Source organism: Hyla sarda, chromosome 1 (genome assembly GCF_029499605.1).
Source record: "Hyla sarda isolate aHylSar1 chromosome 1, aHylSar1.hap1, whole genome shotgun sequence".
Taxonomy (NCBI): domain Eukaryota; kingdom Metazoa; phylum Chordata; class Amphibia; order Anura; family Hylidae; genus Hyla; species Hyla sarda.
The window spans coordinates 497969764-497997367 of NC_079189.1; the positions used below are offsets into that span (position 1 = coordinate 497969764).

The window sequence follows — 27604 nt, forward strand, 5'->3', positions numbered from 1 at the left end:
ATGTCTGTAATTTTTTTCATAGGTACTCTTCAACTGTGAGAGATGAAATCTAAAACATAAATACAGAAAATCACATTGTATGATTTAAAAAAAATTTATTTGCATTTTATTACATGACATAACTATTTAACCCCTTGGGGACGGAGCTCATTATGACCCTAAGGACGGGAGCATTTTTTGCAAATCTGACCACTGTCACTTTAACCCCTTAAGGACCCATTTTGGCCTTAAGGACTCAGACAATTAAATTTTTACGTTTTCATTTTTTCCTCCTCGCCTTCTAAAAATCATAACTCTTTTATATTTTCATCCACAGACTAGTATGAGGGCTTGTTTTTTGCGCGACCAGTTGTCCTTTGTAATGACATCACTCATTATATCATAAAATGTATGGCGCAACCAAAAAACACTATTTTTGTGGGGAAATTAAAACGAAAAACGCAATTTTGCTAATTTTGGAAGGTTTTGTTTTCACGCCGTACAATTTATGGTAAAAGTGACGTGTGTTCTTTATTCTGAGGGTCAATACGATTAAAATGATACCCATTATTATATACTTTTATATTATTGTTGCGCTTAAAAAAAATCACAAACTTTTTAACCAAATTAGTACGTTTATAATCCCTTTATTTTGATGACCTCTAACTTTTTTTTTTTTTCGTATAAGTGGCGGTATGGGGGCTCATTTTTTGCGCCATGATCTGTACTTTTTTTTTATACCACATTTGCATATAAAAAACTTTTAATACATTTTTTATAATTTTTTTTTAATAAAATGTATAAAAAAAGTAGGAATTTTGGACTTTTGGAATTTTTTTTCGTTCACGCCGTTCACCGTACGGGATCATTAACATTTTATTTTAATAGTTCGGACATTTACGCACGCGGCGATACCAAATATGTCTATAAAAAATGTTTTTTACGCTTTTTGGGGGTAAAATAGGAAAAAACGGATGTTTTACTTTTTTATTGGGGGAGGGGATTTTTCACTTTTTTTTTACTTTTACATTTTTTTACATTTTTTTTTACACTTGAATAGTCCCCATAGGGGACTATTCATAGCAATACCATGATTGCTAATACTGATCTGTTCTATGTATAGGACATAGAACAGATCAGTATTATCGGTCATCTCCTGCTCTGGTCTGCTCGATCACAGACCAGAGCAGGAGACGCCGGGAGCCGCACGGAGGAAGGAGAGGGGACCTCCGTGCGGCGTTATGAATGATCGGATCCCCGCAGCAGCGCTGCGGGCGATCCGATCGTTCATTTAAATTGCGAACCGCCGCAGATGCCGGGATCTGTATTGATCCCGGCACCTGAGGGGTTAATGGCGGACGCCCGCGAGATCGCGGGCGTCGGCCATTGCCGGCGGGTCCCTGGCTGCGATCAGCAGCCGGGATCAGCCGCGCATGACACGGGCATCGCTCCGATGCCCGCGGTTATGCTTAGGACATAAATGTACGTCCTGGTGCGTTAAGTACCACCTCACCAGGACGTACATTTACGTCCTGCGTCCTTAAGGGGTTAAGCATTAATAACTCTGGAATGCTTTTACTTATAAATTTGATTCCGAGATTGTTTTTTCATGACATATTCTACTTTATGTTAGTGGTAAATTTTTGGCGATACTTGCATCCTTTCTAGGTGAAAAATGCAAAAATTTCATGAAAAATTTGAAAATTTAGCATTTTTCTAACTTTGAAGCTCTCTACTTATAAGGAATATGGATATTCCAAATAAATTATGTATTGATTCACATACACAATTTGTCTACTTTATGTTTGCATTATAAAATTGACGAGTTTTTACTTTTGGAAGACATCAGGGGGCTTCAAAGTTCAGCAGCAATTTTCCAATTTTTCGCAAAATTTTCAAAATCGGAATTTTTCAGGGACCAGTTCAGGTTTGAAGTGGATTTGAAGGGTCTTCTGGTTAGAAATACCCGATAAATGACCCCATTATAAAAACTGCACCCCTCAAAGTATTCAAAATGACAATCAGTAAGTGTGTTAACCCTTTAGGTGTTTCACAGGAATAGCAGCAAAGTGAAGAAGAAAATTCAAAATCTTCATTTTTCACACTGGCATGTTCTTGTAGACCCAATTTTTGAATTTTTACAAAGGGTAAAAGGAAAAAAATCCTCTCAAAATTTGTAACCCAATTTCTCTGGAGTAAGAAAATACCTCATATGTGTATGTAAAGTGTTCGGCGGGTGCACTAGAGGGCTCAGAAGCGAAGGAGCAACAATGGGATTTAGAAGAGTGAGTTTTTCTGAAATGGTTTTTGGGGGGCATGTCCCATTTAGGAAGCCCCTATGGTGCCAGGACAGCAAAAAAAACCACATCGCACACTATTATGGAAACGACACCCCTCAAGGAACGTAACAAGGGGTACGGTGAGCCTTAACACCCCACAGGTGTTTGACAACTTTTTGTTAAAGTCGGATGTGTAAATGAAAAAAAAATATTTTTCCACTAAAATGCTGGTTTTTCCCCAAATTTTACTTTTTTACAAACGGTAATAGGAGAAAATGCCCCCCAAAATTTGTAACCCCATTTCTTCTGAGTATGGAAATACCCCATATGTGTACGTCAAGTGCACTGCGAGCGAACTACAATGCTCAGAAGAGAAGGAGCACCATTGAGCTTTTAGAGAGATAATTTGTTTGGAATGGAAGTTTGGGCCATGTGCATTTACAAAGCCCCCCGTGGTGCCAGAACAGTGGACCCCCCCACATGTGACCCCATTTTGGAAACTACACCCCTCACGGAATGTAATAAGGGGTGCAGTGAGCATTTACACCCCACTGGCGCTTGACAAATCTTTGGAACAGTGGGCTGTGCAAACAAAAAAATTTAATTTTTCATTTTCACAGACCACTGTTCCAAAAATCTGTCAGACACCTGTGGGGCGTAAATGCTCACTGTACCCCTTATTACATTCCGTGAGGGGTGTAGTTTCCAAAATGGGGTCACATGTGGGTATTTATTGTTTTGCATTTATGTCAGAACCGCTGTAAAATCAGCCACCCCTGTGCAAATCACCAATTTTGGCCTCAAATGTACATAGTGCGCTCTCACTCCTGAGCCTTGTTGTGCGCCCGCAGAGCATTTTACGCCCACATATGGGGTATTTCTGTACTCAGCAGAAATTGCGTTACAAATTTTGGGGGTCTTTTTTTCCTTTTACCTCTTGTGAAAATAAAAAGTAAAGGGCAACACCAGCATGTTAGTGTAAAATTTTTTTTTTTTTACACCAACAGGCTGGTGTAGACCCCAACTTTTCCTTTTCATAAGGGGTTAAAAGGAGAAAAAGCCCCCAAAATTTGTAGTGCAATTTCTCCCGAGTACGGAAATACCCCATATGTGGCCCTAAACTGTTTCCTTGAAATACGACAGGGCTCCAAAGTGAGAGAGCACCATGCGCATTTGAGGACTAAATTAGGGATTGCACAGGGGTGGACATAGGGGTATTCTACACCAGTGATTCCCAAACAGGGTGCCTCCAGCTGTTTCTAAACTCCCAGCATGCCTGGACAATCAGTGGCTGTCCGGAAATGCTGGGAGTTGTTGTTTTGCAACAGCTGGAGGCTCCGTTTTGGAAACACTGCTGTACAATACGTTTTTTATTTTTATTGGGGGGGACAGTGTAAGGGAGTGTTTATGTAGTGTTTTACTCTTTATTATGTGGTAGTGTAGTGTTTTTAGGGTACATTCACACTGGCGGGTTACGGTAAGTTTCCCGCTAGGAATTTGCGCTGCGGCGAAAAATTTGCCGCAGCTCATACTTGAAGCAGGAAACTTGCTGTAAACCCGCCCATGTGAATGTACCCTGTACGTTCACATGGGGGGGGCAAACCTCCAGCTGTTTCAAAACTACAACTCCCAGCATGCACGGTCTGTCAGTACATGCTGGGAGTTGTAGTTTTGCAACAGCTGGAGGCACACTGGTTGGAAAACCTTCAGTTAGTTTCAGTTACCTAACTCAGTATTTTCCAACCAGTGAGCCTCCAGCTGTTGCAAAACTACAACTCCCAGCATGCATGGTCTGTCAGTACATGCTGGGAGTTGTAGTTTTGCAACAGCTGGAGGCACACTGGTTGGAAAACCTTCAGTTAGGTTCTGTTACCTAACTCAGTATTTTCCAACCAGTGAGCCTCCAGCTGTTGCAAAACTACAACTCCCAGCATGCACGGTCTGTCAGTACATGCTGGGAGTTGTAGTTTTGAAACAGCTGGAGGCACACTGGTTGGAAAATACTGAGTTGGGTTCTGTTACCTAACTCAGTATTTTCCAACCAGTGTGCCTCCAGCTGTTGCAAAACTACAATTCCCAGCATGTCTGATCACAGAAGGGCATGCTGGGAGATGTAGTTATGCAACAGCTGGAGGTACGTAACTACAACTCCCAGCATGCCGAGACAGCTGTTTGCTGTGTGGGCATGCTGGAATTTGTAGTTTTGCAACATCTGGAGTGCTACAATTTAGAGACCACTGAACAGTGATCTCCAAACTGTGGACCTCCAGATGTTGCAAAACTACAACTCCCAGCATGCCCAGACAGCAAACAGCTGTGTGGGCATGCTGGGAGTTGTAGTTTTGCAAGATCTAGAGGGCAGTATAGAGATCACTGTGCAGTGGTCTCTAAACTGCAGACCTCCAGCTGTTGCAAAACTACAAATTCCAGCATGCCCACACAGCAAACAGCTGTCTGGGCATGCTGGGAGTTGTAGTTTTGCAACATCTGGAGGGCTACAGTCTAGAGACCACTATAGTGGTCTCAGACTGTAGCCCTCTAGATGTTGCTAGGCAACTACTCACCGGCTTCCGTCGCATCCGGGAGCCGTCCTCTTCTGCCGCACGCCGCCGCAGATCTCCGTCGCCGCCGCCGATCCCCGACGCTCCGCTGTCTCCGGAGGGGTAAGTGGACTCCGGCGCCGCTCCTCTTCGTTTTCCCCATTCTGCCCCGCCTATTGTGGGAGGGGAGGACGGGGAAAACGAAAGTAAACCCCTCCGCCCCAGATCTGCTATTGGTGGTCGCGTCTAGACCACCAATAGCAGGGATAGGAGGGGTGGCAACTCTGCCACCTCACTCCTATCGCTTTAGGGGGATCGTGGGTGTCTTAGACACCCGTGATCCCCCTTCTATTCCGGGTCACCGGGTCACCATAGACCCGTAATGACCCGGAATCGGCGCAAATCGCAAGTGTGAATTCACTTGCGATTTGCGCCAATCGCCGACATGGGGGGGTGCCTGCTGATAGATATCAGCAGTCACCCCGGCCCGGTCCCCGCCCGGCGCGCGGCGGGGGCCGAAATTCCCACGGGCGTATGGATACGCCCTTCGTCCTTAAGTACCAGGACGCAAGGGCGTATGCATACGCCCTTCGTCCCCAACAGGTTAATCACCTGCCAACCAGTAAGAATTCCGGCTTTCACAGACATGTTATTTATTCTTAAGAAGCCCTCCTGTTCTCCTCACATTACCTGTCACGATACTCCGGCCCCGTGGTCATCACGCTACACACTCGGAGCCTCCAGCGCTGCGGAGAGCTCAAAAAGGTGGGTGCGCAATGATAGCTTGTGGGGGGTCCCCAGTGGCGGGGCCCCCGCGACCAGACATCTTATCCCCTATCCTTTGGATAGGGGATATGATGTATTAGGGCCAGAGTACCCCTTTAACTGCACCTGTTTGAACTTGTTACCTGTATAAAAGACACCTGTCCACACACTCAATTACATCTTCAACCTCTCCACAATGACCAAGACCAGAGAGCTGTGTAAGGACATCAGGAATAAAATTGTAGACCCGCACCCGCACAAGGATGGGATGGGCTACAGGACAATAGGCAAGCAGCTTGGTGAAAAAGCAACAATTGTTGGTGCAATTCTTACAAAATGGAAGAAATTCAAGATGATGGTCAATCTCCCTCGGTCTGGGGCTCCATGCAAGATCTCACCACGTGGGGCATCAATGATCATGAGGGAGGTGAGGGATCAGCCCAGAACTACACAGCTTGACCTGGTCAATTACCTGAAGAGAGCTGAGACCACATGCCTCCAAGAAAACCATTGGTAACACACTACGCCGTCATGGATTAAAATCCTGCAGCGCACGCAAGGTCCCCCTGCTCAAGCCAGCACATGTCCAATGACCATCTGGATGATCCAAAGGAGGAATGGGAGAAGGTCATGTGGTCTGTTGAGACAAAAATAGAGCTTTTTGGTCTAAACTCCACTCACCGTGTTTGGTGGAAGAAGAAGGATGAGTTCAACCCCAAGAACACCATCCCAACCGTGAAGCATGGAGGTGAAAACATCATTCTTTGGGGCTGCTTTTCTGCAAAGGGGGCAGGATGACTGCACCATATTGAGGGGAGGATGCCTGGGGCCATGAATCGCATTGAAGATGGGTCGTGGCTGGGTCTTCCAGCATGATAACGACCTGAAACACACAGCCAGGGCAATTAAGGAATGGCTCTGTAAGAAGCATATCAAGGTCCTGGAGTGGCCTAGCCAGTCTCCAGACCTTAACCCAATAGAAAATCTTTGAAGGGAGCTGAGTCCATATTGGCCAGCAACAGCTCCGAAATCTGAAGAATCTGGAGAATGTCTGTATGGAGGAGTGCGCCAAAATCCCTGCTGCAGTGAGTGCAAACCTGGTCCAGAACTACAGGAAACATTTGATCTCTGTAATTGCAAACAAAGGTTTCTGTATCAAATATTAAGGTATGCTTTTCTGATGTATCAAATATTTATGTCAGAAAAGTTTATGTTACGCCGAGCGCTCCGGGTCCCCGCTCCTCCCCGGAGCGCTCGCAGCGTTCTCTCATTCGCAGCGCCCCGGTCAGACCTGCTGACCGGGTGCGCTGCGATATTACTCCCAGCCGGGATGCGATTCGCGATGCGGGACGCGCCCGCTCGCGATGCGCATCTCGGCTCCCGTACCTGACCCGTTCCCCGTCTGTGTTGTCCCGGCGCGCGCGGCCCCGCTCCTTAGGGCGCGCGCGCGCCGGGTCTCTGCCATTTAAAGGGCCGCTGCGCCACTGATTGGCGCAGCAGGCCTAATCAGTATTCTCACCTGTGCACTCCCTACTTATACCTCACTTCCCCTGCACTCCCTTGCCGGATCTTGTTGCCATTGTGCCAGTGAAAGCGTTCCCTTGTGTGTTCCTAGCCTGTGTTCCAGACCTCCTGCCGTTGCCCCTGACTATGATCCTTGCTGCCTGCCCTGACCTTCTGCTACGTCCGACCTTGCTCTTGTCTACTCCCTTGTACCGCGCCTATCTTCAGCAGTCAGAGAGGTTGAGCCGTTGCTGGTGGATACGACCTAGTTGCTACCGCCGCTGCAAGACCATCCCGCTTTGCGGCGGGCTCTGGTGAATACCAGTAGCAACTTAGAACCGGTCCACCAGCACGGTCCACGCCAATCCCTCTCTGGCACAGAGGATCCACCTCCAGCCAGCCGAATCGTGACAGTAGATCCGGCCATGGATCCCGCTGAAGTCCCACTGCCAGTTGTCGCCGACCTCACCACGGTGGTCGCCCAGCAGTCGCAACAGATAGCGCAACAAGGTCACCAGCTGTCTCAACTGACCGTGATGCTACAGCAGCTATTACCACAGCTCCAGCAACAATCTCCTCCGCCAGCTCCTGCACCTCCTCCGCAGCGAGTGGCCGCTTCCGGCTTACGATTATCCTTGCCGGATAAATTTGATGGGGACTCTAAGTTTTGCCGTGGCTTTCATTCGCAATGTTCCCTGCACTTGGAGATGATGTCGGACCAGTTTCCAACTGAAAGGTCTAAGGTGGCTTTCGTAGTCAGCCTTCTGTCTGGGAAAGCTCTGTCATGGGCCACACCGCTCTGGGACCGCAATGACCCCGTCACTGCCTCTGTACACTCCTTCTTCACGGAGATCCGAAGTGTCTTTGAGGAACCTGCCCGAGCCTCTTCTGCTGAGACTGCCCTGCTGAACCTGGTCCAGGGTAATTCTTCTGTTGGCGAGTACGCCATCCAATTCCGTACTCTTGCCTCCGAATTATCCTGGAATAATGAGGCCCTCTGCGCGACCTTTAAAAAAGGCCTATCCAGCAACATTAAAGATGTGCTGGCCGCACGAGAAATTCCTGCTAACCTGCATGAACTTATTCATCTTGCCACCCGCATTGACATGCGTTTTTCCGAAAGGCGTCAGGAGCTCCGCCAGGATATGGAATTTGTTTGCACGAGGCGGTTTCTCTCCCCGGCTCCTCTCTCCTCTGGTCCTCTGCAATCCGTTCCTGTGCCTCCCGCCGTGGAGGCTATGCAAGTGGACCGGTCTCGCTTGACACCTCAAGAGAGGACACGACGCCGCATGGAGAACCTATGCCTGTACTGTGCCGGTACCGAACACTTCTTGAAAGATTGTCCTATCCGTCCTCCCCGCCTGGAAAGACGTATGCTGACTCCGCACAAAGATGAGACAGTTCTTGATGTCTACTCTGCTTCTCCACGCCTTACTGTGCCTGTGCGGATATCTTCCTCTACCTTCTCCTTCTCTGCTACGGCCTTCTTGGATTCCGGATCTGCAGGAAATTTTATTTAGGCCTGTTACGCCGAGCGCTCCGGGTCCCCGCTCCTCCCCGGAGCGCTCGCAACATCCTCGCATTTGCAGCGCCCCGGTCAGACCTGCTGACCGGGTGCGCTGCAATACCTCTCTCAGCCGGGATGCGATTCGCGATGCGGGAGGCGCCCGCTCGCGATGCGCATCCCGGCTCCCGTACCTGACTCGCTCTCCGTCGGTCTTGTCCCAGCGCGCGCGGCCCCGCTCCTTAGGGCGCGCGCGCGCCGGGTCTCTGCAATTTAAAGGGCCACTGCGCCACTGATTGGCGCAGCTGGCTTAATTAGTGTGTTCACCTGTGCACTCCCTATGTATACCTCACTTCCCCTGCACTCCCTCGCCGGATCTTGTTGCCATTGTGCCAGTGAAAGCGTTTCCTTGTGTGTTCCTAGCCTGTGTTCCAGACCTCCTGCCGTTGCCCCTGACTACGATCCTTGCTGCCTGCCCTGACCTTCTGCTACGTCCGACCTTGCTCTTGTCTACTCCCTTGTACCGCGCCTATCTTCAGCAGTCAGAGAGGTTGAGCCGTTGCTGGTGGATACGACCTGGTTGCTACCGCCGCTGCAAGATCATCCCGCTTTGCGGCGGGCTCTGGTGAATACCAGTAGCAACTTAGAACCGGTCCACCAGCACGGTCCACGCCAATCCCTCTCTGGCACAGAGGATCCACCTCCAGCCAGCCGAATCGTGACAGTAGATCCGGCCATGGATCCCGCTGAAGTCCCACTGCCAGTTGTCGCCGACCTCACCACGGTGGTCGCCCAGCAGTCGCAACAGATAGCGCAACAAGGCCACCAGCTGTCTCAACTGACCGTGATGCTACAGCAGCTACTACCACAGCTTCAGCAATCATCTCCTCCGCCAGCTCCTGCACCTCCTCCGCAGCGAGTGGCCGCTTCCGGCCTACGATTATCCTTGCCGGATAAATTTGATGGGGACTCTAAGTTTTGCCCTGGCTTTCTTTCGCAATGTTCCCTGCACTTGGAGATGATGTCGGACCAGTTTCCTACTGAAAGGTCTAAGGTGGCTTTCGTAGTCAGCCTTCTGTCTGGGAAAGCTCTGTCATGGGCCACACCGCTCTGGGACCGCAATGACCCCGTCACTGCCTCTGTACACTCCTTCTTCACGGAGATTCGAAGTGTCTCTGAGGAACCTGCCCGAGCCTCTTCTGCTGAGACTGCCCTGCTGAACCTGGTCCAGGGTAATTCTTCTGTTGGCGAGTACGCCATCCAATTCCGTACTCTTGCCTCCGAATTATCCTGGAATAATGAGGCCCTCTGCGCGACCTTTAAAAAAGGCCTATCCAGCAACATTAAAGATGTGCTGGCTGCACGAGAAATTCCTGCTAACCTGCATGAACTTATTCATCCGGCCACCCGCATTGACATGCGTTTTTCTGAAAGGCGTCAGGAGCTCCGCCAGGATATGGACTTTGTTCGCACGAGGCGTTTTTTCTCCCCGGCTCCTCTCTCCTCTGGTCCTCTGCAATCCGTTCCTGTGCCTCCCGCCGTGGAGGCTATGCAAGTTGACCGGTCTCGCTTGACACCTCAAGAGAGGACACAACGCCGCATGGAGAATCTGTGCCTGTACTGTGCCGGTACCGAACACTTCTTGAAGGATTGTCCTATCCGTCCTCCCCGCCTGGAAAAACGTACGCTGACTCCGCACAAAGGTGAGACAGTTCTTGATGTCAACTCTGCTTCTCCACGCCTTACTGTGCCTGTGCGGATATCTTCCTCTACCTTCTCCTTCTCTACTATGGCCTTCTTGGATTCCGGATCTGCAGGAAATTTTATTTTGGCCTCTCTCATCAACAGGTTCAACATCCCGGTGTCCAGTCTCGCCAGACCCCTCTACATCAATTCTGTTAACAATGAAAGATTGGACTGTACCGTGCGTTACCGCACGGAACCTATCCTAATGTGCATCGGACCTCATCACGAAAAAATTGAATTTTTGGTCCTCTCCAACTGCACTTCTGAAATTCTTCTTGGATTACCGTGGCTTCAACGCCATTCCCCAACCCTTGATTGGTCCACAGGAGAAATCAAGAACTGGGGTACTTCTTGTCACAAGGACTGTCTTAAATCGGTGCCCAGTACTCCTTGCCGTGACCCTGTGGTTCCCCCTGTATCCGGTCTTCCTAAGGCTTATATGGACTATTCTGACGTTTTTTGCAAAAATCAAGCTGAGACTTTGCCTCCTCACAGGCCTTATGACTGTCCTATTGACCTCCTCCCGGGTACTACCCCACCCCGGGGCAGAATCTATCCTCTGTCTGCTCCAGAGACTCTTGCCATGTCGGAGTACATCCAGGAGAATTTAAAAAAGGGGTTTATCCGCAAGTCCTCCTCTCCTGCCGGAGCTGGATTTTTTTTTGTGTCCAAAAAAGATGGCTCCCTACGTCCTTGTATTGATTACCGCGGACTTAATAAAATCACGGTAAAAAACCGCTACCCCTTACCTCTTATCTCGGAACTCTTTGATCGCTTACAAGGTGCCCACATCTTTACCAAACTGGACTTAAGAGGTGCTTATAATCTCATCCGCATCAGGGAGGGGGACGAATGGAAGACCGCATTTAACACCAGAGATGGACACTTTGAGTATCTGGTCATGCCCTTTGGCCTATGCAACGCCCCTGCCGTCTTCCAAGACTTTGTTAATGAAATTTTTCGTGATCTCCTATATTCCTGTGTTGTGGTTTATCTGGACGATATTCTGATTTTTCTGCCAACTTAGAAGAACACCGCCAGCATGTCCGCATGGTTCTTCAGAGACTTCGTGACAATCAACTTTATGCCAAAATGGAGAAATGTCTCTTTGAATGTCAATCTCTTCCTTTCCTAGGATACTTGGTCTCTGGCCAGGGACTACAAATGGACCCAGATAAACTCTCTGCCGTCTTAGATTGGCCACGCCCCTCCGGACTCCGTGCTATCCAACATTTTTTGGGGTTCGCCAATTATTACAGACAGTTTATTCCACACTTTTCCACTATTGTGGCTCCTATCGTGGCTTTAACCAAGAAAAATGCCAATCCCAAGTCCTGGTCCCCCCAAGCGGAAGACGCATTTAAACATCTCAAGTCTGCCTTTTCTTCCGCTCCCGTGCTCTCCAGACCTGACCCATCTAAACCCTTCCTATTGGAGGTAGATGCCTCCTCAGTGGGAGCTGGAGCTGTCCTTCTACAAAAAAATTCTTCCGGGCATGCTGTGACTTGTGGTTTTTTTTCTAGGACCTTCTCCCCGGCGGAGAGAAACTATTCCATCGGGGATCGAGAACTACTGGCCATTAAATTGGCGCTTGAGGAATGGAGGCACCTGCTGGAGGGATCAAAATTTCCAGTTATCATATACACTGATCACAAAAATCTCTCCTACCTCCAGTCTGCCCAACGATTGAACCCTCGCCAGGCTAGGTGGTCGTTGTTCTTTGCCCGTTTTAACTTTGAAATCCATTTTCGCCCTGCTGACAAGAACATTAGGGCCGATGCCCTCTCACGTTCTTCTGATGCCTCTGAAGTAGAGGTCTCTCCGCAACACATCATTCCTCCGGACTGTCTGATCTCCACTTCTCCAGCTTCCATCAGGCAAACTCCTCCAGGGAAGACCTTCGTTTCTCCACGCCAGCGTCTCGGGATTCTCAAATGGGGACACTCCTCCCACCTCGCAGGCCATGTGGGCATCAAAAAATCCTTGCAACTCATCTCTCGATTTTATTGGTGGCCGACTCTGGAGACTGATGTTATTGATTTCGTGTGGGCCTGTACTGTCTGTGCCCGGGATAAGACTCCTCGCCAGAAGCCTGCTGGTCTCCTTCATCCTCTGCCTGTTCCTGAACAGCCTTGGTCACAGATTGGTATGGACTTTATTACGGACTTGCCCTCATCCCGTGGCAACACAGTTGTTTGGGTGGTCGTTGATCGATTTTCCAAGATGGCACATTTTATTCCTCTTCCTGGTCTTCCTTCAGCGCCTCAGTTGGCAAAGCAATTTTTTATACACATTTTTCGCCTTCACGGTTTGCCCACGCATATCGTCTCAGATAGAGGCGTCCAATTCGTGTCTAAATTCTGGAGGGCCCTCTGTAAACAGCTCAAGATCAAATTAAACTTCTCTTCTTCTTATCATCCCCAATCCAATGGGCAAGTAGAAAGAGTTAATCAGGTCCTGGGTGACTATTTACGGCATTTTGTTTCCTCCCGCCAGGATGACTGGGCAGATCTTCTACCATGGGCCGAATTCTCATACAACTTCAGAGTCTCCGAATCTTCTGCTAAATCCCCATTTTTCGTGGTGTACGGCCGTCACCCTCTTTCTCCCCTCCCTACTCCCTTGCCCTCTGGTTTGCCCGCTGTGGATGAAGTGACTCGTGATCTTTCCACCATATGGAAAGAGACCCAAAATTCTCTTTTACAGGCTTCATCCCGGATGAAAAGATTTGCTGATAAAAAAAGAAGAACTCCCCCCATTTTTGCTCCCGGAGACAAGGTATGGCTCTCCGCTAAATATGTCCGCTTTCGTGTCCCCAGTTACAAACTGGGACCACGCTATCTTGGTCCTTTCAAAATCAAGTGCCAGATCAACCTTGTCTCTTACAAACTCCTTCTTCCTCCTTCTCTCCGTATTCCCAATGCCTTCCATGTCTCTCTCCTTAAACCACTCATCCTTAACCGCTTCTCTCCCTAAGTTGTTTCTCCCACTCCAGTTTCCGGATCTTCTGACGTCTTTTCTGTGAAGGAGATTCTAGCATCCAAAACGGTCAGAGGTAAAAGAGTCTTCTTGGTCGACTGGGAGAATTGCGGCCCTGAGGAGAGATCCTGGGAACCTGAGGACAACATCCTGGACAAAAGTCTTATCCTCAGGTTCCCAGGCTCCAAAAAGAGGGGGAGACCCAAGGGGGGGGGTACTGTTACGCCGAGCGCTCCGGGTCCCCGCTCCTCCCCGGAGCGCTCGCAGCGTTCTCTCATTCGCAGCGCCCCTGACTACGATCCTTGCTGCCTGCCCTGACCTTCTGCTACGTCCGACCTTGCTCTTGTCTACTCCCTTGTACCGCGCCTATCTTCAGCAGTCAGAGAGGTTGAGCCGTTGCTGGTGGATACGACCTGGTTGCTACCGCCGCTGCAAGACCATCCCGCTTTGCGGCGGGCTCTGGTGAATACCAGTAGCAACTTAGAACCGGTCCACCAGCACGGTCCACGCCAATCCCTCTCTGGCACAGAGGATCCACCTCCAGCCAGCCGAATCGTGACAGTTTATTTAGCATTTTCTGTTCTATAAATTGTTTGAATTCTTTTCTCTAATTTTTGCCTTCCTGTTAACCTATCAAATTCCCTCCCCAACTTCTCGTCTTAAAGAAAAATGGTTTTAAGGTATTCCAGACAATTCCTATATCTGATGCACGGCTGTGGAGTCGGTAGATAAATGTTCCGACTCCGGAGTTTTCTGTACTTCCAACTCCGACTCCTCTGTATTAATATGCGAATGTATTTTATACATTCCTTGAAGGAAAGAAAGGCAACATACATATCATTACCACAGGACTATTGGCTGTGAAGCCAACAGTCTACTGTATTGAACAGTTTGTGTGCTGATCTGCTGCTGAAGATAGGGCAGTGGGAGGATCCAGGAAGGGGCATTTATTATAAAACATGATTTCCCTAGTAGAATCCCATAGTCATGTTTAAAGGGGTACTCTGCCCCTAGACATCTTATCCCCTATCCAAAGGATAGGGGATAAGATGTCATATCACCGGGGTCCCGCTGCTGGGGACCTCCGGGATCGCTGCTGAGGCCCCGTGCTTTCATTACTACACAGAGCAAGTTCGCTCTGTGCTTAATGACGGGCGATACAGGGGCCGGAGCAGCGTGACATCATGGCTCCGCCCCTCATGACATCATGGCCCGTCCCCTTAATGCAAGTCTATGGCAGGGGGCATGATGACTGTCACGCCCCCTCCCATAGACTTATATTGAGGGGGCTGGCCGTGATATCACGAGGGGCGGAGCGAACGTGCTCTTTGTAGTAATGAAAGCACGGTGCCGCAGCGGCGATCCCGGAGGTCCCCAGCAGCGGGACCCCGACGATCTGACATCTTATCCCCTATCCTTTGGATAGGGGATAAGATGTCTAGGGGCGGAGTACCCCTTTAAACATGACTATGGGATTCTACTAGGGAAATCATGTTTTATAATAAATGCCACTTCCTGGATCCTCCCACTGCCCTATCTTCAGCAGCAGATCAGCACACAAACTGTTCAATACAGTAGACTGTTGGCTTCCCAGCCAGTAGTCCTGTGCTAATGATATGTATGTTGTCTTTCTTTCCTTCAAGGAATGTATAAAATACATTCGCATATTAATATAGAGGAGTCGGAGTCGGAGCTGGAAGTACAGAAAACTCCGGAGTTGGAGTTGGAACTGTGCAGCGCAATCCCGGGGGTCCCCAGCAGCGGGACCCCGGCGATCTATCCCCTTTGGATAGGGGATAAGATGTCTAGGGGCGGGGTACCCCTTTAAGCTAACAATCGAGTTTACAAGTTTTTAAAGCCTTAGCTGAATGGCAGCAGTTTTTCCAATGGTTTACAGCATCAGTCTTGAACTATTGACCCTCCATTCACTTCACTTATACAAGTGTCTCTAGTTCTACAAAAAACATATTTACTTAATCCCTTATCAGTGAGAGGCTAGGTTACCCATGGGTTCCCTGTAACAGCAAAACACAACACTATGGAAAGTATAAGTATTCCCGCTCCTAATTGTGCATTGCGTGCCATATAGTAAAGCACATGAAAAGCATGCTTCTTCATGGTCACTTAACATGTTTGTTTTGGGGTTACGTGAGGCACTGCATGCATTGGTCTTTATTCTTAAAGTAGAGAAGTCATTAATTATAACTTTTTGTGAATTGAGACATTTAAACAGTGTGGCTGCCTGGGAGAGGCGCTTTGAACTCTGGCGTGGCGCGCTGCTACGTTCAGACGTGAGGTCACATCACCGGGGTGACGTGACCTCACGTCTAAGCGCAGCAGCCCACCATGTCGGAGTTCACTGTGCCACCGAGCAGTGCGCCCGCCGCCCTGCTCTCTCTCGTACAGGCCCTGCTTGTCCTCAGGTACAGATCCCTGCTTGTCCTCCATGTAAAGAGCCCTGCTTGTTGTCAGTGTACAGAGCCCTGCTTGTTGTCAGTGTACAGAGCCCCGCTTGTTGTCAGTGTACAGAGCCCTGCTTTTTGTCAGTGTACAGAGCCCCGCTTGTTGTCAGTGTACAGAGCTCTGCTTGTCCTCAGTGTACATAGCCCTGCTTGTTGTCAGTGTACAGAGCCCTGCTTGTTGTCAGTGTACAGAGCCTCATATATGTTAATAAGGATACAGTGTTATGCAGAGGTGTACGTATAACAATTTTATAGACAAATGATACTATTTACAGTCGCACGGGGGGGGCGCAAAATGTTTTCTTCTTCCTAGGGGGAGCATGACAGAAAATAATTGAGAAGCACTGACTTAGAGAGAGGGGGAAAAACCTAAACGCCATCAGTATCCACCAACCCTTTCCTTTTGACCCCTACCTCCAACCCCACTGACATGCCTGGGACTCTCACTTAATCACTACTTGCCCCTCCTTTTCCACCCTAACACCAGCTAACCCCATTCCCCCGCAACCCCTGCCCAAATACACATAAAACTATTTTAAATCCCTCTTCATCATACCAATTTGATGCCTTTTTTAGAGCAAAAAAAAAACAGTAGATTGTCTTTGAAAATTACTCAATTTTGCTAGAAAAATTAACAAGAATTCAATTCTTAATTTTTACTTCTTTAAATGCAGCTCTCTGTTTTTTTTTTGTTGTTTTTTTTTGAAAAGCGAATTAAAGGGGTACTCCCGTGGAAATAATATATTTTTTTTTTAAATCAACTGGTGCCAGAAAGTTAAACAGATTTGCAAATTACTTCTATTAAAAAATCTTTACCCTTCCAGTACTTTTTAGCAGCTGAATGCCTGAATGCTACAGAGGAAATTCTTTGCTTTTTGAATTTCTTTTTTGTCTTGTCCACAGTGCTCTCTGCTGACACCTGATGCCCAAATCAGGAACTGTCCAGAGCAGGAGAAAATCCCCATTGCAAACCTATGCTGCTCTGGAGAGTTGCTGACACAGACAGAGGGGTCAGCAGAGAGCACTGTGGACAAGACAAAAAAGAAATTCAAAAAGCAAAGAATTTCCTCTGTAGCATACAGCTGCTAAAAAGTACTGGAAGGGTAAATATTTTTTAACAGAAGTGATTTACAAATCTGTTTAACTTTCTGGCACCAGTTGATTCATAAAAAAAAATTCCACCGAAGTACCCCTTTAAGCAAGATTTTCACATTATTATAAAAAAAAGGAGGTCCTTCTTTTCTCTTGCTCGACATAAAATATAAATTTGTCTCTATTTTTTGCCAGACCATGGGGGCGCCTAGTGGTGGTTTCTAAGCAGGAATACAGTGTGTTTTTTAAACAGAATAAGTAAGATAAGTACTGAGAGCTGATAGATCATACTTATCCAGGCTCACCTGCGACCCCAAAGAACGGTTGTTGCACCGTCTTTTTCTGTCCTTCAAATCCTGGATTTTATTACAAATATGTTTAGTGTCCTAAGCTGTTTTTTCAACTAGTCTGGGATATTTTAGATTTTATGCTTGTTTCTTTTTCATTTATTTTTGAGAAATCTGCGCAGATTAACATGATGTCATTAGATACTGTCCCCATTTGGAGTGTCAGGTCAAACAAACAGTTATTTGTTGCTCTTTTGGAACTCCATTAACATCCTCGTACCATCAATTTTAGCCTATACTCCAACAAGCCAGGTGATTTTTAGCCACCCCCTACTTTCCGTCTTACCACTAGCAAGCATTTATTTAGATCTTGGAGCTACAATCACCGATTCCTGTCCGCTCAGTCATTGGCCACTCTAGCCTAGCTCACCATGGAGGAAATAACCATTTTCCGTTTCGCTTCGAGATACAAGAGGGCAGGGAGAGATGGAGGAGGAGGATCAGGATGGGTTCGGTGAATAAAAATCTTGTATAGCTACATCATACCACACCGGTGACCAGATTAAAAAGATTTTTACACCACCAAAACTCAGCCATGCACTGATCTGTTATGAACGCTAAATTACGAACAAAGACATGATCTTATCCAAACATAATAATGCTCTTGACAATTTTTTGACTAGAAACCGTCAGAAAATGATCACAATAAAATCACACTATAAATTATTTACCAGTGAGTTACCATTATCCATGTCTTTATTTACCTTGCTCATCGCTATACCTCCATATGCCCTGTTCCATCTCCGCCATTTCCTCTCATATGCAAAGTATCATAAATATCCCATGGATCTTTCTTTATTTGATAACATGGGCAGATATTAGTAAAATAGCTTGGAAATAAACCACATGTTTAAGCCATGCTAGAATTAATGTGTCAGTTTCACAACTCTAGCCCTCTCAGGGATTGTCTGTACCAGCTCAGGAAGTTGGCATTTTGAAAAGAATTACGTGTGGGATGTGTTAAGCTCCTAAGAATGACTAACACTTTTGTAGCCAGGGGAAGTGACTCTTGCGTTATGTTGCCACATTGTCATACTGCAACTCATAAAGTCAGTTAGGTAAAAAAAAAAGTTGTTAGGGTATAAATTTAATATAATTTATTGCATAATATATTTACAACATATAAAACAATCTCAAATGGGCAGGGGAAAACATGACAGTCAGTAAAAAGTACCTAGTCCTACTGAAGGGCAATGGAGGGGATAGTTACAAATATACATTTTTTAGTAAGAAACAGGAACAAATAATTGTAAAGATGCTTCCACATGGGTCAAATGGCACTGTCCTTTTGCAGTGCAACATAGTCACAAGTGCTATACTGCAAATTGGTATAATTTATCAATGCAGTTGGTGAAAAAAAATTGCCTGTATGGCCATTTGTTGTGCCTGAATAATCACTAGCAGGAATTGTTACCATCTATGTTAAGAAAAAGTATGGCTTTCAAAGTACTATGAATCCTGCAGAACTATAAGGGCTCAGCCTTAGCCCTAAATAGGAAAAAGCTATGACAAAATGCAAGGAGGCACAAAGTAATTAACCCCTTAAGGACCCAGGTTTTTTCCATTTTTGCAATTTCGTTTTTTCCTCCTTACATTTAAAAAATCATAACTCTTTAAATTTTGCACCTACAAATCCATATGATGGCTTATATTTTGCGCCACCAATTCTACTTTGTAATGACATCAGTCATTTTACCCATAAATCTACGGCGAAACTGAAAAAAAAACATTGTGAGACAAAATTGAAAAAAAAATGTGGGGGGGCTTTCGTTTCTACACAGTACATTTTTAGGTAAAAATGACACCTTCTCTTTATTCTATAGGTCCATAAGAATAAAATTATACCCTACTTACAATGGGGATCAAAAGATTGGGTACCCCAGGTAAAAAATTGTATTAATGTGCATAAAGAAGCCAAGGAAAGATGGAAAAATCTCCAAAAGGCATCAAATTACAGATTTGACATTCTTATAATATGTCAACAAAAGTTTGATTTTATTTCCATCATTTACACTTCCAAAATAACAGAAAACAAAAAAATGGTGTCTGCAAAAGTTTGGGCACCCTGCAGAATTTATAGCATGCACTGCCCCCTTTGCAAAGCTGAGACCTGCCAGTGTCATGGATTGTTCTCAATCATCATCTGGGAAGACCAGGCGATGTCAATCTCAAAGGTTTTAAATGCCCAGACTCATCTGACCTTTTGCCCCAACAATCAGCACCATGGGTTCTTCTAAGCAGTTGTCTAGAAATCTGAAACTGAAAATAGTTGACGCTCACAAAGCTGGAGAAGGCTATAAGAAGATAGCAAAACGTTTTCAGATGTCAATACCCTCTGTTCGGAATGTAATTAAGAAATGGCAGTCACCAGGAACAGTGGAAGTTAAAGCAAGATCTGGAAGTCCAAGAAAAATATCAGACAGAACAGCTCGCAGAATTGTGAGAAAAACTATTCAAAACCCAAGTTTGAATGCACAATCCCTCCAGAAAGATCTGGCAGACACTGGATTTGTGGTACAATATACCACTATAAAGAGATACTTGTACAAATATGGTCTTCATGGAAGAGTCATCAGAAGAAAACCTCTTCTACGTCCTCACAACAAAAATCTGTTTTTGAACTTTGCAAATGAACATATAGACAAGCCTAATGCATTTTTGGAAACAAGTTCTGTGGACCGATGAGGTTAAAATTGAACTTTTTGGCCGGAATGAGCAAAGGTACATTTGGAGAAGAAGGGGAACAGAATTTAATGAAAATAACCTCTGTCCAACTGTTAAGCATGGGGGTGGATCAATCATGCTTTGGGGTTGTATTGCAGCCAGTGGCACAGGGAACATCTCATGAGCAGAAGGAAAAATGGATTCAATAACATTTCAGCAAATTTTGGATGCTAACTTGATGCCATCTGTGAAAAAGCTGAAGTTAAAGAGAGGATGGCAACTACAAATGGATAATGATCCTAAACACACCTCGAAAGCCACAGGGGATTACATCAAGAGGCATAAACGGAAGGTTTTGCCATGGCCTTCACAATCTCCTGACTTCAACATAATTGAAAATCTATGGATAGACCTTAAAAGAGCAGTGCATGACAGACAGAAATCTCAAAGAACTGGAAGACTTTTGTAAGGAAGAATGGGCAAACAAGAATTGAAAGACTCTTGGCTGGCTACAAAAAGTGTTTACAAGCTGTGATACTTGCCAAAGGGGGCAGTACAAGATATTAACTCTGAAGAGTGCCCAAACTTTTTTTGTTTTCTGTTATTTTGAAAGTGTAAATGATGGAAATAAAATCTAACTTTTGTTGACATATTATAAGAATGTCTAATCTGTAATTTGATGCCTTTTTGGAGATTTTTCCATCTTTCCTTGGCTTCTTTATGCACATTAATACAAATTTTTACCTGGGGTGCCCAAACTTTTGATCCCCACTGTATATAGGTTTGATTTTGTCATACTTCTGGAAAAAATCATAACTACATGCAGGAAAATTTATACGTTTAAAATTGTCATCTTCTGACCCCTATAACTTTTTTTATTTTTCCGCGTTTGGGGCGGTATGAGGGCTCATTTTTGCACCGTGATCTAAAATTTTCAGCGGTACCATTTTTGTATTCATAGGACATATTTTTATTCATTTTTTCATGATATAAAAAGTGACCAAAAATACACTATTTTGGACTTTGGAATTTTTTTTTGCACATACGCCATTGACCACGTGGTTTAATTAACAATATATTTTTATAATTTGGACATTTCCGCACGCAGCGATACCACATATTTTTATTTACACTGTTTTTTTTTTTTTTATGGGAAAAGGGGTGTGATTCAAACTTTTATTAGGGAAGGGGTTAAATGATCTTTATTCACTTTTTTTTCACTTTTTTTTTTCAGTGTTACAGCTCCCATAGGGGGCTATAACACTGCACACACGGATCTTTTACATTGATCAATGGTTTCTCATAGGAAACCATTGATCAATGATTTTGCCGCTTGATTGCTCATACCTGAATCTCAGGCACTGAGCAGACATTCGGTAATCGGACACCAGGAGGCAAGGTAAGGGACCCTCCTGCTGTGTCACAGCTGTTTGGGATGCCGTGATTTCGCCACGGACATCCCGAACAGCCCCCTGAGCTAACCGGCAATGATTTACTTTCACTTTAGACGCGGCGTTCAACTTTGAACACCGTGTCTAAAGGGCTAAGAGTGCACGGCACCGCAATCAGTGTTGCGCGCTATTAGCCACGGGTCTCGGCCGTTGTTAGAGTCTGGGCCCGACCGGGAGCAGACTCATGACGTACCGGTACATCATGGGTCCTGTAGGGGTTAAAACCCACAATCTCAAAATTTCTAAATACAGTTTAATTCACAGATGCCATGAGGTACAAAACTGGTTCACTCATTTATCCTGCATTAGCTTTATTTAAAGGGGGTTTCCCACATACACACAAGATGGCTTCCCAGGCATCTCCGCCTGAGATGGTCAGAAAGCTGAAAACAGTTGTGTCAGCCGTATTAAGCAATTTGCGTAACTTTCATTGACATTATTTTGAGACAGAGCACTGGTAGCTATGCAGTTTACGTATCTCTGGGAGCAGGGGCGTTGCTAGGACTCCAAAAGATCTGGGGCACAGGCCATGGGCGGAGCCACAAAAGAGGAGGGGCAATGGGGTGGGCCACTCAATGGGTGGGGCCACTCTGGAGTATAAGGGTGCATTCACATGTGCGGATTTGTCAGCGGATCCGCAGCTACAAGCAGACACACTGCAATGTGCAAGTCACCCTGCAGTATACTCGCACACATCGCAGCTGCCAGGGGGAGCAGCCGCGATGTGCAGGATGAGTGAATACACTGCGACTCACACATCTCAGTGTGTCTGCTTGTAGAGGCTGATTGCCGCTATTAACAGGCACAAAGAGGGCAACATTTTAGGGGCTATTGTCAGCGGATCCGCAGCTACGGATCCTCTGACAAATCTGCCTGTCTGAATGCACCCTAATACAGGATATAACTCAGGGTCAGTACAGGATAAGTAATGTATGTACATAGTGACCTCACCAGCAGAATAGTGAGTACAGCTCTGGGGTATAATACAGGATATAACTCAGGATCAGTACAGGATAAGTAATGTAATATATGTACACAGTGACCTCACCAGCAGAAGCTGGAGCTGTACTCATTATTCTCCTGGCAAGGTCATTGTGTTCATACATTACATTACTTATCCTGTATTGATCCTGAGTTATATCCTGTATTATACCCCAGAGCTGTACTCACTATTCTGCTGGTGAGGTCACTGTGTACATACATTACTTATCCTGTAGTTCTGAGTTATATCCTGTATTATACTCCAGAGCTGTACTCACTATTCTGCTGGTGAGGTCACTGTGTACATACATTACATTACTTATCCTGTACTGATCCTGAATTATATCCTGCATTATACTCCAGAGTTGCACTCATTGTTCTGCTGTTGGGGTCACTGTATGAAATGACATTACTTACCCTGTATGTACATGGATTTACATTAGTGTCTACACTGTATACCAGTATTCGCCAACTAGGGTGCCTCCAGCTGTTGCAAAACTACAACTCTCAGCATTCCCAGACAGTCATTGGGCCTCTGGGCATGTTGAGAGTTTTAGTTTTGCTACTTCTGGCACCCTGGTTGGGGAACACTGTCTTACAAGTTAAAGATGGAGTAAAGATGGTGGTGAGGAGGTACAGGTACATGGTACTTTACACACCAGGGTGTATCTGCATCTCCCCACTTCTATCTTTACTCTGTCTGTAACTTCTAAAGCAGTGTTCCCCAACCAATGTACCTCAAGCTGTTGCAAAACTACAACTTTCAGCATGCCCTCTGGCTATCTGGGCATGCTAGGAGTTGTAGTTTTGCTACTGCTGGAGGCACACTGTTTGGAAAACACTGGTTTAGAGGAGGATCAATGCAGAGGGTAACCCAGGGTGAATGAGATGGACACAGGCAGGGGAGGGTGATGAATGGTGGGGCAGGCTGGGTGATAGCTGGAGAGCTAGTGCTGATGTAGCCAGGCCTGGATGGTGAGGAGATATAGCACGGCCACAGGAGAAGGTTTAATATGATAATGTAATTGGTACAGAGAAGCCCTGAGCAGGGGCCGATCCAGAGCCTAGCCTAACCAGAGTATTTTGTGTTGGTGGACAGAAAAAGTTGTATATCCTGTATTCCCATATAATAATGCAACACATTTAGTGCAGCCACAATGCCCCATATAAAATAATGTCCTACTATACAAAATAATTTTTCTCAAACTGCCCCATATAAACTTTACGATAAAAGAATACACCTTGAAAAGGGTATATATAAATAATGCTCCCCTTGCCCCGCTCCCTCACACCAACTAGTACCTATGGTCCCCCTTTTCTTCCTTATTGAACCATATTTCCCCCTCTGATACAAATGGTGCCCCCCAAAGTGCCCCATAATATTCATGACCAACCTTTTCATAGTCTGCTCCGGGTCCCCATGGGCTCCCACTTTCTAAGAGAAAGTAAGATATCATAAGGCATCCGTGTTCCCAGCTTCCTCTTCCTTTGCACTGCTTTGCCAGGCTGTGCCTGGGCTCCATCACTCTGTGACCATTCTGATGCCACATGTCTACACAGCCCATCCCAGCTCGAGGGTTAGTGTCACCCGATGTGGCAAAAAAAGGTGTCACCCCATACCCCTTCTTCCCTGAAAGTAATTTTTTAGCCTGTTGTGATGCCTGCGGTGTAGCACTTTGCAGAAAATTATTTCCAGTATGATAATCAAATATACCAGTTGTCACAGAATGGGAAGGTGCAGAAGATTTTTTTACCTTTTAAAACTACAGCTCCCAGTATGACCTAAGCAGGTTATGCTGGGAGTTGTAGTTTCACTCATCATAACTGTAGAACTTACAAGTGACTACAGCTCTGATGGGACATAGTGAGGAGAATGTACAATGATATCAGTGACCACATGTAACGTCTTCTCTATAGTATGTCCTTATCTAATTCAGATGGTACATACCGCTGTGACTTTGTCAGCTAAATCTTCTTTCTGCAGAAAATGACGCCCAGATGGCTCCTTAATTTGTCAGTGAATTCTGATCCTCTATATGAAAACAATAATTATTATAATAAAGCTAAACACTGTACCTCTGAATATAACACTGCCACACACTGTGCTCTCTGAATATAATACTAGTACATACTGCGCTCTCTGAATATAATACTACCACACACTGCGCCCTCTGAATACAAAAGTGTAATGTATTGTGGCCCATAAATATCGTAACACCCAAGAAATTCCTTCATAATATACATCATACCTCTAAAATGCAAAACATTCTGTGCCCCTCACAAATAGTAATAATGCCCCATCTTGTCCCCCACATATAATAATTTTGACACGTCCTGCACCACCCACATAATAATAATGTCTGTCCTGTTTCCCTCAGATAATAATAATGCCCTCTGTCCTGTGTCCCTCACATATGCCTCCTGTGCTGAGCCACTCACATATAATGCCCCCATCATGCTCCCCTAACATAGAATGCCTCCTGTGCTGTGCCCCTGACATATAATGCCCCCGTCATGCTCCCCTCTCCCCTAACATATAATGCCCCTGTGCTGTGACCCTTACATATAATGCCCCCATCATGCTCCCCTAACATATAATGCCCCCTGTGCTGTGACCCTTACATATAATGCCCCCGTCATGCTCCCCTCTCCCCTAACATATAATAACCCCTGTGCTGTGCCCCATACATATAATGTCCCCATCATGCTCCCCTAACATATAATGCCCCCTGTGCTGTGACCCTTACATATAATTCCCCCGTCATGCTCCCTCTCCCCTAACATATAATGCCCCCTGTGCTGTGCCCCATACATATAATGCCCCCATCATGCTCCCCTAACATATAATGCCCCCTGTGCTGTGCCCCATACATATAATGCCCCCATCATGCTCCCCTAACATATAATGCCCCCATCATGTTCCCCTCCCATATAATGCCCCCAGTGCTGTGCCCCTAACATATAATGCCCCCATCATGCTCCCCTAACATATAATGCCCCCAGTGCTGTGCCCCATTATGGGGCACAGCACAGGGGGCATTATATGTGAGGGGAACATGATGTGAGCATTATATGTAAGGGGCACAGCACATGGGGCATTATATGTGAGGGTCACATTACAGGGAGCATTATATGTTGGGGCACAGGACAGGGGGCATTATATGTGAAGGGCATATGATGAGAGCATTATATGAGGGGCACAGCCAGGGGCATTGTATGTTAGGGGAGCATGACGGGGGCATTATATGTAAGGGCAACAGCACAGGGGGCATTATATGTGAGGGGCACATGATGAGAGCATATGTAAGGGACACAGCACAGGGGGCATTATATGTTGGGGAACATGACGGGGGGCATTTTATATATGGGGCCCCCATACATATAATGCCCCCATCATGCTCCCCTAACATATAATGCCCCCTGTGCTGTGCCCCATACATATAATGCCCCCATCATGCTCCCCTATCATATAATGCCTCCATCATGTTCCCCTCCCATATAATGCCCCCAGTGCTGTGCCCCTAACATATAATGCCCCCATCATGCTCCCCTAACATTTAATGCCCCCAGTGCTGTGCCCCATTATGGGGCACAGCACAGGGGGCATTATATGTGAGGGGAACATGATGTGAGCATTAAATGTAAAGGGCACAGCACATGGGGCATTATATGTGAGGGTCACATTACAGGGAGCATTATATGTTGGGGCACAGGACAGGGGGCATTATATGTGAAGGGCATATGATAAGAGCATTATATGAGGGGCACAGCCAGGGGCATTGTATGTTAGGGGAGCATGACGGGGGCATTATATGTAAGGGCAACAGCACATGGGGCATTATATGTGAGGGGCACATGATGAGAGCATATGTAAGGGACACAGCACAGGGGGCATTATATGTTAGGGGAACATGATGGGGGGCATTTTATGTATGGGGCCCCCATACATATAATGCCCCTATCATGCTCCCCTAACATATAATGCCCCCTGTGCCCCTGATATAATACTCTCATCATGTGCCCCTCACATATTATACCCCCTGTGCTGTTGCCCTTACATAAAATGCCCCCTGTGATGTGACTCTCACATATAATGCCCCCTGTCCAGCCCCAAAGGGGCATTATACGTAATGGGCACAATATATGTGAGGGGTACAGCACAGGGGGCATTATATGTGAGAGACACATTACAGGGGATCCTCTGTCGTGTGCTCTTCACATATAATGTCCCCATAGGCCCCTCACATTAAATGTCTCCTTTCCTGTGCCCCCTAAGTTTTTACATTGCCACCTGAACCCAGTGCCATATAGAAAAAAAATTGCCCCCTGGATCCGCCACTGGCCCTGAGCCCCACCTGCCTCTTACCTCTGCCAGTACACAGGTCCCCAGCAACAGTAGGAGGCCCAGGATGGAGACCGCGGTGACGCTTTAGCCGCAGCGCATAGGCAATGCTGGCCCTGTAAAAAAAAGTAAAAATAAAATAAAATCAAACGGCCCTGACATTCGGGGCACCAGGGCTTAGCATTCGGGGCAGGGGCCCCGAATGAGTTGACCTAGTGACGCCCCTGTCTGGGAGTTGCATAAACAGCATAGCTTCCAGGGCTAGGCTATTTATGAAAAATCCATTCATGTCATTGTGAGTCAACAAACTCAAAAATATGCTGAAAAAAGTCGATATCATCATAGTTTTTCCTTAATCTTTTTATGAGATTCACTAATAGTCTTATTGTTTTTCTTGCAGTGAATCCTGCTTGCAGAATCAGTTATAAAGAGATAAAGTAGAAGTAGAGAAAAAAAATCAAGGCTAGATATAGGAACTGCAAATCCTTTTTGTTTTTAAAGCACCACTTCAGTCAATAAGTAAGTCTATGAGACGCTCATAGACTTACATAGAAAAGTGACTCCCACCCCAGTGGATAATGGCTGAAAACAATGCAGGGCGTAGTTGGGTAAAAAGCAGAGAAACGGAGCCACATCGTGAAAGAGTAAGCAGAGCAGCTGTTTAGCCCCACCCTGTCAATGCCCCTGGTAAAATAATATTTTCAAAGTTTACCTTTTAAAATCCACTTTAGAATCAGTACAAGAATTGCATGTATATCAATTGTAGCTAATTAGCTAATATAAAATAAAGCAAATGAATAAATTTTAAAAAGTATATCTGAAATTAAAACAGTGATGATAATTATAATAATAGAAGAACAATGCCTTTCAGGAACACTCTGGGGGAGATTTATCAAAACCTGTCCAGAGAAAAAGTTGCCCAGTTACCCATAACAACCAATCAGCTCGCTTCTCTCATTTTTAACAAGGC

At 46.0% G+C, this 27604-nt stretch overlaps 1 long non-coding RNA gene across 1 annotated transcript; it reads right to left on the minus strand.

The window, feature by feature from the left end:
* LOC130288829 (uncharacterized) lies at nucleotides 1-26753 on the minus strand. Its single transcript, XR_008847458.1, has 3 exons — nucleotides 26659-26753; nucleotides 24241-24324; nucleotides 1-49 (listed from the first exon to the last, which is right to left on the minus strand). It is a non-coding gene; the product is annotated as an uncharacterized LOC130288829 (long non-coding RNA).
* Nucleotides 26754-27604: the final 851 nt, after the last annotated feature.